This window comes from Mustela nivalis, assembly GCF_964662115.1.
Source record: "Mustela nivalis genome assembly, chromosome: 4".
Taxonomy (NCBI): domain Eukaryota; kingdom Metazoa; phylum Chordata; class Mammalia; order Carnivora; family Mustelidae; genus Mustela; species Mustela nivalis.
The window spans coordinates 22,851,947-22,867,332 of record NC_139023.1 but is presented as its reverse complement, the minus strand read 5'-3'; the positions used below and the strand labels follow the sequence as shown (position 1 = coordinate 22,867,332).

General features: G+C 42.4%; 1 protein-coding gene across 4 annotated transcripts in view; it reads left to right on the top strand.

The window, feature by feature from the left end:
• Positions 1-15,386, top strand: part of CRACD (capping protein inhibiting regulator of actin dynamics) — a 272,503-nt gene that overhangs the window by 209,505 nt on the left and 47,612 nt on the right. For all 4 annotated transcript variants that reach the window (XM_082728635.1, XM_082728636.1, XM_082728634.1 and 1 more), the window contains exon 4: positions 9,072-9,243. The gene's annotated coding sequence lies outside the window, so the exon portion shown is untranslated. The remainder of the gene's footprint in view (positions 1-9,071; positions 9,244-15,386) is intronic.

Genomic DNA, 15,386 nt, shown 5'->3' with positions numbered 1-15,386 from the left:
TGTGAGCTCTCAGGAGATAGGGGAAGGCAGGTTATCCGAAATTGGACAGAAGGCTGCGGTACCACCTGTGTTAATGAGCGAGTGTGTCTTCGAACATAGACGGTGGTGGTCTGGGGTGACTGGTAGATATTTGAGGTACTTGTGTCTGTGTGCATTTTGCTACATAACCTCCCTTCGACTGGGTGCACTATTCTGCATTCGCCACATGTTTCTTATGGATGAGATAGTGTAGATCCATCACCCTGGGACACGCTTGCATTGTCAAAACAAGTGTGATACAGGAGCGACTGTACTCCATAAAGACATCACCATCCTTTATCTGTATTTTCAAAATCTCAAAAATTCTTTAGAAGTTTGGTACAGGTTTATTTATTAGCAAAACTTAAGGTGAATATAGATGTTTTTTCAGAAATCCTGCATTTGATGATAAAATGCTGTCATAGACCTCACTGGGGTTTAAATACACCTTTATGTACATAATCGGAAAAGTTCTGATTTCTAAGATACACTTGCCCCGAAGGGATAGGGACCAGTGGATGCGTATTACTGAGTGCAGGCATCATGGCGGGTGCCGTAGAGATAGGAGGAAGAAGGCGCAGCCCCTGTACCCAGGGACCTTGCAGTCTGGGAGCTGTAGCCTGCTCTGTGGTATTGGAGTAGACGTCTGCTCAGATGAACAGAGGATGGAGTCATTCTCTCAGGCTAGAGTGTTAAAGGACATCTTTCCAGGGATCTTGACACCTGGAATGTATTTGGGGGGAACAGCTGGGAGTTCTCTGGGTAAAGGCAGAAAGGTATTCCATCCAGGTAGGAGTACGTGAGTAAAGGTGTGAAACCACAGAGACACAGAAGATCCAAAGTGACCGCTTTACTAGCACACTGTAATGTGCGAAGACTGCATAACAAAGCACTACAGAATGGGAGACTTAAACTCCACGCTTTATTGGCTCATGATTCTGGGGGCTAGCAGTCTAAGATCAAGGTTTTGCTGGTGTTGAGGTTTCTTTCCTTGGCTTGTAAATAGCCATCTTCTCCTTGTGTCCTCCCATGGTCCTGTTTTTATAATCGAATCTCTTTTTATAAGGACACCTGTCATATTGGAACACAGCCCATGTAATGACCTCACTGTACCTTAATTACCTCTTTAAAGACTCTGTCTCCAAAAACAGTCATATTCTGAGGTACCTGATGTTAGGACTTTAACATATGAATTTTGAGAGGACACAGTTCAGCAGGTCAGTTCATAACAGATGGTGTAGCACAGAAGTGTGAGCAAAGCACACGCAAGCCAGAGGCAGGTGTGTCAGTTATTGTTGGGCTTGGTGACTTGGGAAAATCTTCAAGGGCACAGGTCTTAAAGAATTAATAGAAGTTCATCAGGTTGAGAAGGAAGAAGATGATATTTCTGTCTGAGGAAACAGCAAATCCAAACTTCAGGCCTGCCTCAGAGGTATCAAACATATGCCCTAGCCCATCCACATGAGTGTGTGCAGGCCCTGGTGTTCCCTGGTTTGGGCTGGTCACCGCACTCCCTGCCCCTGACTTGTGAATGCCAGTCACCAGCAGCCCTGGGCCTCTCACCGTCTGTTCCAGAAACCTCTGCCCTCTTCTAAAAGAGTATTATTGATCCTGTCTCTTCATTTTCTGAATCAACACAAGGCAAATAGCTACCTCCCTCTGTGCTTCCCCAGAAAAGGAGACACTTCCTTCCTCCCTCACGTAACTTGACAGCCACTGTAATACCCCTTCCCGCCTCTCTGGAAGCGGAATCTCAGTCTTTAGTCTTTCCATGACATGGCACCGGACGTGCGACCTTCCTGACACGTTGCCAACTCCTTCGGTAAAATGTATTGGGATTACTGGATGCAGTAAAAATATGATAGCCACCGAGTGCCTGTGGATCACCGTACTTCTAGTAATCTTTTTTTTTCCCCTAAGAGAGGAAGAGACAGAGAATCTTAAGCAATATCCATGCCCTGCACGGGAACCCAATGCAAGGCACAATCTTAGAACCCTAAGATCATGACCCTGGCCAAAATCAAGAGTCAGATGCTTAACTGAGTGAATTGCCCAGGTGCCCCTCTAGTAATCATTTTTAACCAAACAGTTTCTTCTCAAAATTATTCTGGGGGCGCCTGGGTAGCTCAGTGAGTTAAAGCCTCTGCCTTCAGCTTGGGTCATGGTCTCAGGGTCCTGGGATCGAGCCCCGCATCAGGCTCTCTGCTCAGCGGGGAGCCTGCTTCCCCCTCTCTCTCTGCCTGCCTCTCTGCCTACTTGTGATCTCTGTCTGTCAAATAAATAAATAAATAAAATCTTTAAAACAAAAGAAAAAAGTATTCTGATGTTCCAGACCTAGGGAAAATGTTGTGAAATTACCTTGAAATTTAATTAAATGATTCAGACAGTTGCTGTATACCGTGTCCTAATAAATGCTATTCACATACATGCTTGAAATCCGTCGTAAACATTAGGTTTATTTAACCAAAATGCTTCAGTCACTGTGCTCTGGATTGTAGGGGAGGTGTGTATATGAAATATATGTTACCTAAAGAAAATAAAAGATTTCTGAAAGAGGGGGTGCCTGGCTGACTCAGACAGTAGAGCAGGCAACTCTTGATCTCAGGTTGGAAGTTCAAAGCGCCATGTTGGGTGTGGGGGTGACTTTAAAATTAAATTAAATTAAAAAAAGATTTTTGAAAGAAGTAATGAAGACCAGAGATTCCCAGGGTCTGTTCAGAGGAACACTAGTCATGACAGATACCAAAAGGGTATCCGCATATTCTCCGCTCTTTTGGAAAGCGATAATGATACCAGCATATTGAGACTCTGAAAGGTCTCATAGTAAAGAAACATACTGAAATTTACTTTACCTGGAATCTCAAACATACTGGCCTTTGAATAAGAACCTGGTACCAACCATAGAGCACGTTCTGAGAAACCCCAGACCCAAGACATTTGTGATGCTTAAAATGAACTATAATAGGGAAATTCTGTTTCTCATTTGGAAACATACCATATGAATCCAATGCAGATAAATTGTACACATTTATTATGTTAGGTTTAGAAATGAAATGAATATGTAAGAATTGCATCCTTATGACAAATGGAAAATGAATCAGATTTGCTTGACTTAAGCAGTGATTTCTAATTTTTGGGATCTTCTCTATAAACTAGCAATTATGATGATGCAGCCGTCAAATGGCATGTAATTATATCCATGAAATAATGGATAATGTGCACTCTTTTAAATGAAAAAAAAATCCCTAAAGTGATTATCAGATGATGAAAATAAATTAATTCAATTCAGTACTTAAAGAATGAAAATCACTGTGACCTCTGAAGCAGTCTGTGTGTGTATATGGATTCTTTCATGTGAAAAACTGCAACAGAAAATTGCTGAAATATTAAGAAGATATAGCACCCACTGCCTATTCTGCTATAAATTCAGTCTTAAAACTTAAGATGGTAAATTTCCAGAGAGGCTGGTAGGCAGATGTCTCATGGCTAGTAAGAGATGGGATCCAGATTCGGACCTCTGGGGCCCACACACTTAACCCCTAACTAGAGCTGCAGCCAGTAAAAACAAATTTAGTAGGAATAACCTTTCTTCCTTCTCCCTTTACCCTCAATGTCCCAACCACCCAATAAAAGTAGATTTGTGTTATAAAACTCTAAAATGCCATCTTAAATACACTAATGTTGGAGAAGACTTTGCTAAACTATATATACTTCTAATATATGGCAGTTGTATTTTAGAATAGTTCACATTGGTGTTGCAGAAGTGTTCTGCTTTACCATGTTGTTCAAACTGCTTTGATCTTTTAGGTCCCACCCACACAAAAATATTCACCGTAAGGGTTGGTGTCACCTATGAAGAAGATGGCTGCCAGTGATGACCGTGCACTCAATCCAGTTGATTCTGTGGAGACACAGCACGCCCCCCGCCCCAGTCAAAAACTGATCATAAAATAGTTTATCTAGGGGGCGCCTGGGTGGCTCAGTGGGTTAAAGCCGCTGCCTTCGGCTCAGGTCATGATCCCAGGGTCCTGGGATGGAGCCCCACATCGGGGCTCTCTGCTCAGCAGGGAGCCTGCTTCTTCCTCTCTCTCTCTGCCTGCCTCTCTGCCTACTTGTGATCTCTGCCTGTCAAATAAATAAATAAAATCTTTAAAAAAAATAGTGTATCTAATGGATGTTTGTAGACCCATGCTCAGGTTTTCATATGATAGTTGTGCCATAGAATTGGAAATGTTTCACAAAATTTAGCTACTTGCTTTTTTGATGTGAGAGATGTTATACCAAACTTTGAGAGTAAAACTGTGGAACCAAGTAAATCTGACTCCCTCTCTGATTTATAAAATTTCATTTCCTATTAACGTTGTTTCCTTATGGTTTGCTCTCAGAATGTAAGGTGGGCCTAAATGTAATTACTGAGCCTTTTCATAAAATTAATCCTGGAAAATTAATTAATTGTCTCAATCAATAATAAAATAATAATAAAAACAAACTTTTTAAAATTTTATTTCAGATGTAAAGATATTTCTGACAGGAAATGTATTTTGGAAATGAGGAGGGGAAATTTATTTTTTATAACTCTGGTATGACCAAATACTAAGACTTTGGAGTGTACCTGTAAGCTTCTGCATTCTGACTTCTCATCCAAAGAGAAACTGGTGTTCTTAGGCCTAGAATCTCTTTTTCTTGTGGCAAGACGGTTTGGTTTTTTTGGAGGATAGTTGAGGTAGGTTTTACTGTTCTTCTACCTTTTCCATAATAAATAAGGCATTGCTGAAATGGCCTTTTCCAAGTAATTCTTGAAAAGTGCATTGACATTTGGACTTTGACACGTCTTCCCAGATAATGTATGTGTACTCGTGCCAAGTGATTGCCTCCACACCAAGTGTGTGGGACAAAGTGCCAGAGTGCCTGGTTCACTAGCAGCCCTGGAATGGGGCCAGCTCTACGGATGGATCCCGAGGGAGGCCATTGTGGGCTTGTGTAAAACCTGTCAAGTTCTCTCAGCTAAGTCTTGCATATCCTATGGTCCTCCCAAGGCTGTCTTTATCCCTTCCTTAACGTCGTATTCAGCTCCTTCCAAGTTCTGTTCACTTTCTGTCTTCCCCAACAATATGACCAGTGCAGACCAATGTTACATGGTGGCTGCCACCATTCTGGACACTGAAGCAATACAAATAACCATATCAGCCCCCTGACCATACAGAAATACACATGTAACTTATCACTAATGTAAAAAACTGTAATTTATCTTTATTTTTTAAATTTTTTTTTTAAAAAGACAGATGCTTGGGGCGCCTGGGTGGCTCAGTGGGTTAAGCTGCTGCCTTCGGCTCAGGTCATGATCTCAGGTTCCTGGGATCGAGTCCCGCATCGGGCTCTCTGCTCAGCAGGGAGCCTGCTTCCTTCTCTCTCTCTCTGCCTGCCTCTCAGTGTACTTGTAATTTCTCTCTGTCAAATAAATAAATAAAATCTTAAAAAAAAAAAGACAGATGCTTAACCACCTGAGCCACCCAAGCACCCCATAATTATCTTTAATTAGAGTTAACTCCCTTGATTCCAGCACAACTGAATACCACCAAATCCCCTTGACTTCAGAGCAAGTGATGATTTTTTTTTCCCTATCCATAAATTCTGATGTAATCTAAAATTCTCTGCTTAGCTTAAAAGCTAGATGTGTGGGCCCAGACCAAGGATAATGATGTCATAACTGATACATTTAGAATTTTGCTATGGCCTTTTAGAATATCTCTGATTAGAGAATTAGGGATTAGATATTTCTGCAGTGGGGAAAAAAGCAATCAATATAAATGGAAATAGGAAGACTTTCACCTCCTAAATAAGTGAAATGTAAAACAAATTACTGTTTCACCATTTATAATAATGCTGCCAAATCTAGAAACCAGGTATCAGTTACATATTTCGAGTTTTGGACAGTCATAGAGAAAATATTCATTTATTTCATTAGTGCCAAAGACCAGTTATATAATGATACCTGTAGTATCTTAGAGAATTTTTTTAATTTAAAATGTTTAATTGATTCCTTTTTATGAGATCAGCTCTTTTAACACTGCCCTGATGTTCTTTGATTGTCTTCAAAGACTACGGATTATAATTTTTTAAAGTTATCCATTGATGGGAACCAGAAATAGGTGTCATGAAAATCTCTGGCTTATATTCCCAAATACATAACTACTGAAAACATATAAGCATTCTGAAATCAAACCCTCCAATCTGTTTCGTTTGTTTTCACCATTTTTAAGTATTATGATTTCAGCTGTATTGCACACATTTCCTGTCTTTTATTTTTTTATTTAAATTCAATTTGCGAACATATAGTAAGTACATCATTAGTTTCAGATGTAGGCTCAGTAATTCGTCAGTTGCATGTAACAGCTAGTCTCATCACATCATGTGCCCTCCTTAATGCCCATCACACAGCTGCCCCACCACCCACCCACTACCCCTCCAGCAATCCTGAGCTTGTTTCCCAGGGTCAAAGGTCTCTCATGGTTTGTCTCCCTCTCTGATTTCTTCCCATTCAGTTTTCTCTCCCTTCCCCTATGATCCTCTGCACTATTTCTTATTTCCTCATATGAGTGAAACCATATGATAATTGTCTTTCTCTGATTGACTTTTTCATTAGCATAATCCCCTCCAGTTCCGTCCACATCGATGTAAGTGGTAGGTATTCACCCTTTCTGATGGCTGAGTAATATTCCATTGTATAGAGCAACTGAATCTTCTTAATCCATCTGTTGAAGGACATTTTGGTTCCTTCTGCAGTTTGGCTAACATGGCAGGATATAAAATCAATGTACAGAAATCAGTTGCATTTCTACACACTAGCAATGTGACTAAAGAAAGAAATTAAGGAATCAATCCCATTTACAACTGCACCAAAAACTGTAAGATACCCAGGAATAAGCCCAACCAAAGAGGTGAAGGACCTATACTCTGAAACTTCAGAACACTTATGAAAGAAATGGAGAAAGACACCACAGGGATGGAAAAAATCCCATGCTCGTGGATTGGAAGAATAAATATTGTGAAAATACCTGTGCTACCCAGAACACTCTATACATTCAGTGCAATCCCTACCAAAATACCACTGACGTTTTTCACAGAGCTGGAACAAATAATCAAATTTGGATGGAACCAGAAATGACTCCGAATCACCAGAGGAATGTTGTAAAAGAAAACCAAGCTGGGGGCATCACAATGCCTGAGTTCAGGCTATATTACAAAGCTGTGATCCTCAAGACAGCATGGTACTGTCTGTTAAAAAATAAACACAATGAAAAGAATTTAAGTCTGGTTTGAGGACTGCATGCCTTAGCACAAAGCCTTAGGGACGGGAGGCATCTGATAGGCCAAGTGCCCCTGCCTCTGAAGTGTGATAGAGCCCATTGTTGTTTTAGGGACCACTGAAGTTTGAAGGCCTGTTTGCACCTAGAGTGAGGATCCCACAGCAGGCTGTTGTCTTTTTGTGACTGGTCGCTGTTCTGTCTGCTTTCTTTGTGTCTTACATCACAGCCCAGGGCCAAGTAGTTTAAACTACTTCTTCCGCACTTCAGACTCTGACTCAGAAAGGCCAGAACTGAAGATCACAAGAAAGAATGAGATGGTTACCTTGCACATTTTTAACTGTATTTTTATACCCAGAATTTTCTGTAGACTCTGGCCGGCAGAGGTCCGGGAGTTCTGATACTCAGATGGGGACCCATATGTGTGTGTGTTGTGCAGGTACTTTTCCATACACTTCGCAAGCTTTCTTTTCTTTTCCCTCAGAGCTCCTGTCCCCAGCTTCAAAGATACATTTCCCATAACATAGAGAAGACAGTCCCTCTCTCTGTGCCTCAGGCTCCTCATCTGTAATATGGGAATGTTAACAATGTTGACCTCATAGGGTCATTGTGAACCGGATTCATAATTGGAAAGTTTTTAAAGCAGTGGTGCATAGTAAGTGTTAAGTGATTTTTAAAAAGTGGAGGTGGGGCTGGGGCCCGAGTGGCTCAGGTTCAACATCCGCCTTGGGCTCAGGTCATGATCCCAGAGTCCTGGGATGGAGCCCTACATCGGGCTCTCTGTTCATGGGAAGGCTGCTTCCTCATTCATGCGCTCTCTTGCTATCTCTCTCTCTCCAATAAATAAGTGGATAAGTAAATCTATAATTAATTAAGAAAGAAAGATTGGCCACTGGGTAAATGACTTCTTAAAGAAAAGGAAGGATCTGAAAAGATGCTTCTTCCGGTGCAGGATGATACCCGCTTTCTTCCCTGAGGTAGGAGCGGAGTGACGTGGATGCGTTTGTGACTGAGGAAGGGGCAGCGAACGGTGTCCCCGAGGATGTCCGTCAGAGACGCTGGCCCTGAGCCCGGGTCCCGACGAGTGAAGAGATATATGGAAAGACTTTGGTTCATAGCAGCCCTCTGGGGGCTCTTTGTAGTAGATTTTGAAAGGAGGCAGGAGAAAGAAACTGGAAATATATAGGGATGGAGGGAATTGAGGGCAAAGCTTATGGCAAGAGTCAGCAGTTACCTTCTGTATCTTGCAAAAGCTAAAACAGGGTGATCCTCAGGAGAAGACACACACGCGCACACACACACACACACACACACACACACACAGAAAGTTACATATATATAAAGGTAGATGCATTTTTTTAAAGTGTCTGACTTACGTTTTTTTCTCCGCTTCTGTGGAGAAGGGCGCTGGTCATCTGCTTTGCTAACGCAGAGGCCACCCTCGTGCGGCACGTGCGGGGGCTGCTGTGCGGCCACCGTGAACCTCGGGACCCCCCACCGTGTCCCCCCGCAGGTGCTTCTGGGGAGCGCGGTGGCAGGAGACTTACGGGGCGGTTGGCGTGTCTGTGCCTGACCGAGCCCAGCCAGGGGCTGGCCCTGACGTTGCTGGCACCGGGCTTGGTCGCTCCTTCCCTCCGCCGGCCGCCCTTTGCCCCAGCTCCCGTGGCCGGCGGCGGCTCCGCGGTAGTTTGCTCTCGCCCAGGTACAGCGCTGGCAAACGGCAGCGTGTGTTTGTCTTGTCATCCGCAGACAGGAAGAAAGGAGGCAGATTCCAGCCTTTGAAGAGGTGGTTCGGCCGGAGGAAAAAGAGAGACCCTTCGTCGTCCCAGGAGGCGTCGGCAGGGGATAAGAGTCGCTCTCCCCGGAGAGTCAGCAATGGGACCTTCTCTTCAGATGAGGAGACCCTAGAAGACAACCTAAGGTAACCGTGGACGCTTTCCCCGCCCCCGGGCCTTGGCAGAGTCCCAGGTCGGGACGAATCCCAGGTGTGCCGCGGCTCTGGGAAGGCGGGAGACTTGGGGCTCTTGGTGCCTTCTCTGTGGAGGGGGCCCCGTGGGCGAACGGCCGCGAGTCTGGCCCCCTTTTCTGGGGGAGCACAGGGATCTGCGCCTTCATTTTGCTGCCCTCAGTGGTGGGAGAGGCAGCACCCCGCTGGCTGGGGGAGCTTTGGGCTCAGAAGCTCCCGTGGGTAGAAGGAGTCTGCGGCCCCGCGGCTGGCGCTCGGCGCAGCGGGAGGGTGGTCGGGGATTCGACTGTGCGCGCGCGCGGGGCACGGACTGCTCGGGCGCGGGGCCGTCGCCCTCCCTACCTCTGGCAGTCTCGAGCAACTTCTGGAACCTGCCATGAAGTTCTAACTTCTGCTCTTTGTTTTCTATTTCTTTTCTTTAAAGAATGATTTATTTGAGAGAGAGAGAGAGAGAGAGAGAGAGAGAGAGAATGAGCGGGAGGGCGTAAGCAGGGGGAGGGGCAGCGGGAGAGGGAGAGACAGAATGGCAAGCCGTGTCCAGCGGGGTGTGACACCCGCTGGGGGCTCCGTCCCACGAGCGACCCCAGGATCACCCCCGAACGGAAACCAAGAGCTGGATGCTTCGTGAACGGAGCCACCCAGGCGCCCCTGCTCTTTGATTTCTCTGTTTCTCCACCTGTCCCCCACCTTCTTCCTCACCCCTCCCATTTCTCTTTCCCTCTCCCCCTCCCTCCCTTCTTCATCTTCCCCTTTCCCCCCTCTCTTCCCTCCATAGCGCCCAGGCACAGAAATCTGGCCATGACAGCGTCAGGAACTTAGAAAAGCAGGGTGAGCAGGTCCTTTCTCACCTGGGTGCTGGGAATTGAAGTCGGAGTGAGAGACGGTTAAACTCTGCTCCGGGCAGCTTCGATGTCAGCTCCGCTGAGAAGCCTTTTCCCACTGCCTCCGCTGCTTCGATTACCCTTGCTGGCAGTCCCCGAGCACCCCATGCCTGGCTCCAGCTGAGGACTTGTCACTTTCTATGGAAATTATTGATTTGCCTGTCCGTCTCTCTCATTTGACTGCCCGTTCCATGAAGTCAGGGACCAGGTTTTATGCAACCTCGCATTAGGTGCTCGAAATATGCTTCCCGTGAGTGCTGGGCACCGCACCAATTGCCCTAATACTTGTGGAAGGAATGGATGATGTGGGCTGTGATATTTCTGCTGTGACTCAAAGACAGACCAGAACAAAAACATCCTCCGGGTTGTATGTCAGTGAGTAAATTCTAATAGACACTACAGTTGAGCACAACTTAGAAAAGTCCTAGGCAAGCAGGGCAATGCTCAGTGACAGCATTTTTAGGTCCCAACTAATACTGACTCTTTTCCTCGACAGGCCTGTATTTGTTTTCTATTCTCTTTAGTAGAAACACTATCACATTTAACTGAAGGAAATTATTTCACTGAAAGGAGAACACAGCTAGCACTGAACTCATCATTTGTCACAAAGGCAGTATGTGCTGATCTATGCTTGAGTGTTGTTCAGTATGAATGTTTTGGTTTTACTTCCATTCCTTCAGCTGTAAAACAGGAGTGTGAACCTTTTTTGCCTTACAGTGTCAGAATGAGGTGTAAGTGTTAAAGTGTAACCAACTAGTAGTTTAATGCAAAGTGAGGTTGCTTCTAGAAAGTTCTCCTTTAGAAGGACTGTTCTATGAAAACACAGCCTGCCCTTTTTATGGTTTTGCCAAGTCCCTGATTTCTTACTGAGTGATTTGGGACTTTTAGAAGAGCCTGGATCCTGGGGGGGGGGGGGGGTTCTCCTCCCATTTAAGTTCTATTCCATCTACCCCCTTGGAGTTTTCCTTAGGTTTTAAGTTGGACAAAGCCTTGGAATTCCATATTGGTTCAAACAGAGGTAAAGCCCCCTGTTCTTATTACTGGCTTTTGCTGATAAACTTGTTTATGAGACATACATTATATTTTAACTATTTAACAGTTGTTTTTTATAATAAAGGAAGCTGGAAGGATAAACTTTGGGTGAAGAGTTTTTTAAAATGTCTCTTTAAATATTTTTTAAATTAAAAAGACATGAAAACAGGAGTCATTTAAAATATACATTCCCCTTTTCTTCTCAGAAATTGACAATTGCAAAATAACTCCACCTGCAAAGTAACTACTATATCATTGCTTACCTTGCTTACTCTATAGCTGAATTTCTGATTATTTGCCCCCTTCACAGATGGAGAAAATGAAAGATGTTGTTTCCAACACTTCTTTTTTTTTAACTGAAGTATAATTAACATGTTTCCAACAATTTTTAATTTCAGTTTACTGCTCAATTAATAATCATGTTATTTTAGATTGTGTAATGATTCACAAAGTTTCTGTGCATTTTGTTTGCTCTCTCCAAAATGGACAGCTCTCACTAAAACACAAACCTTGAAATTCTGCTAGCATGGTCTTGGGTAGAGGTTCCAAGGAGGCAAATTTCAGCCCAGGGTGAGAGAGAATTTCCTAAATTCTGGAGCTGTCTAAAACTGGGGAGGCTGGGTATGTGCCAGCAGGGGTTTGGACTGATGAAGGGGAAATTCTGCACTGGGTGAGAATTCAAAGGAGCTGAACTTTAACATGCTGTCAAACTCCAAGAATCTGTAATTCTGGAAATGTCTCCATGGCCAAAAATAGCTCATTATTGATCTGCTCCTTCTGCCTGAAATTTCTAATTTTCTTCAGGCTCTTAAAGCATACTGTTCTTTCTCTAGGTTAGAAGCCTTGATTTCTCCTAGGCTGCTGCTTTTAAATTATACCTGCCTGAGGGGAAAGCAAAATAGTAAAATATGTTCAGTTTTTAACAATTTAATGTGACTTCCTTTATTTATTAAATACAATGAAAATTGTGTTTCCCAAAATGTGCTTAATTTAAAAAGAGGGAGAGGGCCAGCTTGGCAAATAGGTTTGGGAAATTCTTAGCCAAAACAAATAGGGTCTTTTACATAGGACTTTTCAGTCCTTTTACTATGCTGATGTGTCCTGGGAATCTCTTGAGAAGGGGGATGTAGTACGGAACATTTTCAAGACTCCTTTAACCACACGCCTTTTTTTCACAGGGAATATCCAATGGCATATATTAAAGCTCCCACTTATTGAACTTAGTGCAACATATTTTGCATAGATGACTCATAATGTTCACATGCTCTGCGATTGACATCATCATCCCCATTTCTCTCAAAAATTGAGATTAAGAAAATTGATGTATAATGGACATATGCCATATTAGTTTCAGGTGTACAACGTAATGATTCAGTATTTATATCTACTCTAAGATGACCATCACAATAGGTCTTGTTACCATCTGTCACCATACAAAGTTAACAAAAAAATTTTTCTCTTGTGATGAGAAATTTTAAGATTTATCCTCTTAGCATCTTTCAAATATATAATACAAATAATATGTGCAATACATAGAACGATATATCCAGTACAATATAAATAATAGTATTATTAACTATAGTCACCATGGTGTATGTTACATCCCCATGACTATTTTATAGCTGGAAATTTGTATCCCTTCACCCAGTTCACCCATCCTTCAATCCCTCCCCTCTGACAACCATCAATGTGTTTCTGTATTTATTAGTTTTGTTCTTCATGTTTATTTCCTTCAGTTTTTAGATGCCACATATAAGTGAGATCGTATGGTATTTGTCTTTCTCTGACTTAGTGCAGTACCCTCAAGTTCTGTCCATTATCACAAATGGCAAGATTTCATTCTTATGGCTGAATAGTGTTCGTGTGTGTGTGTGTGTGTGTGTGTGTGTGTGTGTGTGTATGTGTGTGTGTAACATCACCTTCATTCATTCATTGATGAACATTTAGGTCGTTTCTATATCTTGGCTCATCTAGATAATACTGCAGTGAACAAGGTTGCATATATCTTTTCAAATTAGTGTTTTTGTTTTCTTCAGATAAATACCCGTTGCGGGGGTGCCTGGGTGGTTCAGTTGGTTAAGCATCTATCTGCCTTCGGGTCAGGTCTTGATCCCAGGGTCCCGGGATGGAGCCCCACATTGGGCTCTCTGCTCAGTAGGAAGTCTGCTTCTCCCTCTCCCTCTGCCTCTGCCCCCCACTCATGCTCACTCTCCCTTTCTCTCTCTCTCTCAAATAAATTAAAAAAAAAAAATCCTTTTTAGAAATTAAAAAAATAAATAAATACCAGTAGAGGAATTGTTGGACCACATGTTAGTTCTATTTTTAAATTTTTGAGGAACCTCCATACTGTTTTCTGTGGTCGCTACACCAATTTGTATTTTGACCAACAGTGCATGAGGCTTTACCCTTTTTTCCACATCGTTGCCAACACTTGTTATTTCTTATCTTTTTGGGGATGGCCATTCTAACATTCATACTTCATTGTAGTATTGATTTGCATTTCCCTGATTAGTGTTGGTGAGCACCTTTTTCTGTGCCTGATGCCCACCTGTGTGTCTTCTTCAGAAACATGTTCAGATCCTCTGCCCATTTTTTAATCAGACTGTTTTTCTGTTATTGAGTTATATGAGTTCTTTATATATTTTGGATATTAACCCCTTTTCGGATATATGATTTATAAATATGTTCTCTCAGCTAGTAGGCTGCTCTTTCATATTGTTGATGGTTACCTTTGCTGTGCAGGAGCTTTTTAGTTTGATATAGTCCCACGTCTTGATTTTTGCTTTTGTTGTGCTTACCTTTGGAGTCAGAACTAAAAAATCACCACCAAGACTGCTGTCAGTGAGCTTAGTGCCTGTGTTTTCTTCTAGTTTTATGGTTTCAGGTCTTACATTAAAGTCTTTAATCCATTCTGAGTTATTTTGTACATGGTATAAGAGAGTAGTCTAATTTCATTCTTTTGGATGTGGCTGTCCAGTTTTTCCTACACCATTTATTGAAGAGACCATCCTTCTCCCATTGTATATTCTTGCCTCCTTTGTTGTAAATTAATCGACCATTTATGTAGGTATTTATTTCTGGGCTTTCTGGGCTATACCATTGATCCATATGTCTGTTTTTATGCTGATACCATACTGTTTTGATTACTGAGGTTTTATAATGTAATTTGAAATAAGGGGTTGTGATACTTTCAACTTTGCTCTTGTTTCTCAAGATTGTTTGGGCTATTTGGGATATTTTGTGGTTCCATATAACATTTAAGAATGTTTGTTCTATTTCTTTGAAAAATGCCATTGAAATTTTGATAGGGATTGCATTGAATCTGTAGGTTTTGGTAGTATGGACATTTTAACAATTCTTCCAATCCATGAGCACAGAATACCATTATGTTTGTGTCCTCTTCAATTTCTTTTATCGATGTCTTATTATTTTCAGTGTACAGATCTTTTACCTCCTTGGTTAAATTTATTCCTGGGGGAAAGGTGCATGCATGGTTGGCTCAGTCATTGGGCATCTGCCTTCTGCTCAGGTCATGATCTCAGGGTCCTGGGATCAAGCCCTTTATCAGGCTCCCTGCTCAATGGGGAGCCTGCTTTTCCCTCTTCCTCTCCCTCTGTGTACTCTCTCTTTCTCAAATGGATAAATAAATCTTAAAAAAAAATGTATTCCTGGGTGTCTTTTTTTTTTTTTATGCAATTGTAAATAGGATTGTTCTCTTAATTCTCTTTCCAGTAGTTCATTGTTAGTGTATAAAAATGCAACAGATTTTTTAAAAAAGATTTTATTTACTTATTTGACAGAGAGAGAAAGATCACAAGTAGGCAGAGAGGCAGGCAGAGAGAGGGGGGAAACAGGCTCCCCGCCAAGCAGAGAGCCCTATGTGGGGCTCGATCCCAGGACCCTGAGATCATGAAGAGGCTTAACCCACTGAGCCACCTAGGCACCCCTGTGCAACAGATTTTTATTGATTAGTATCCTGAAACTTTACTGAATTCATTTATTAGTTCTAACAGGTTTTTTGGTGGCTTATTTAGGGTTTTCCATATATAAAATTATGTCCGCAAATAGAGTTTTACTTCTTCCTTTCCAATTTGAATGCCTTCTGTTTCTTTTTCCTGTCTAATTACCTGTCTAATTTTCCTGTCTAATTACAGTACCATGCTGAATAAAAGTGATAAGAGTGGC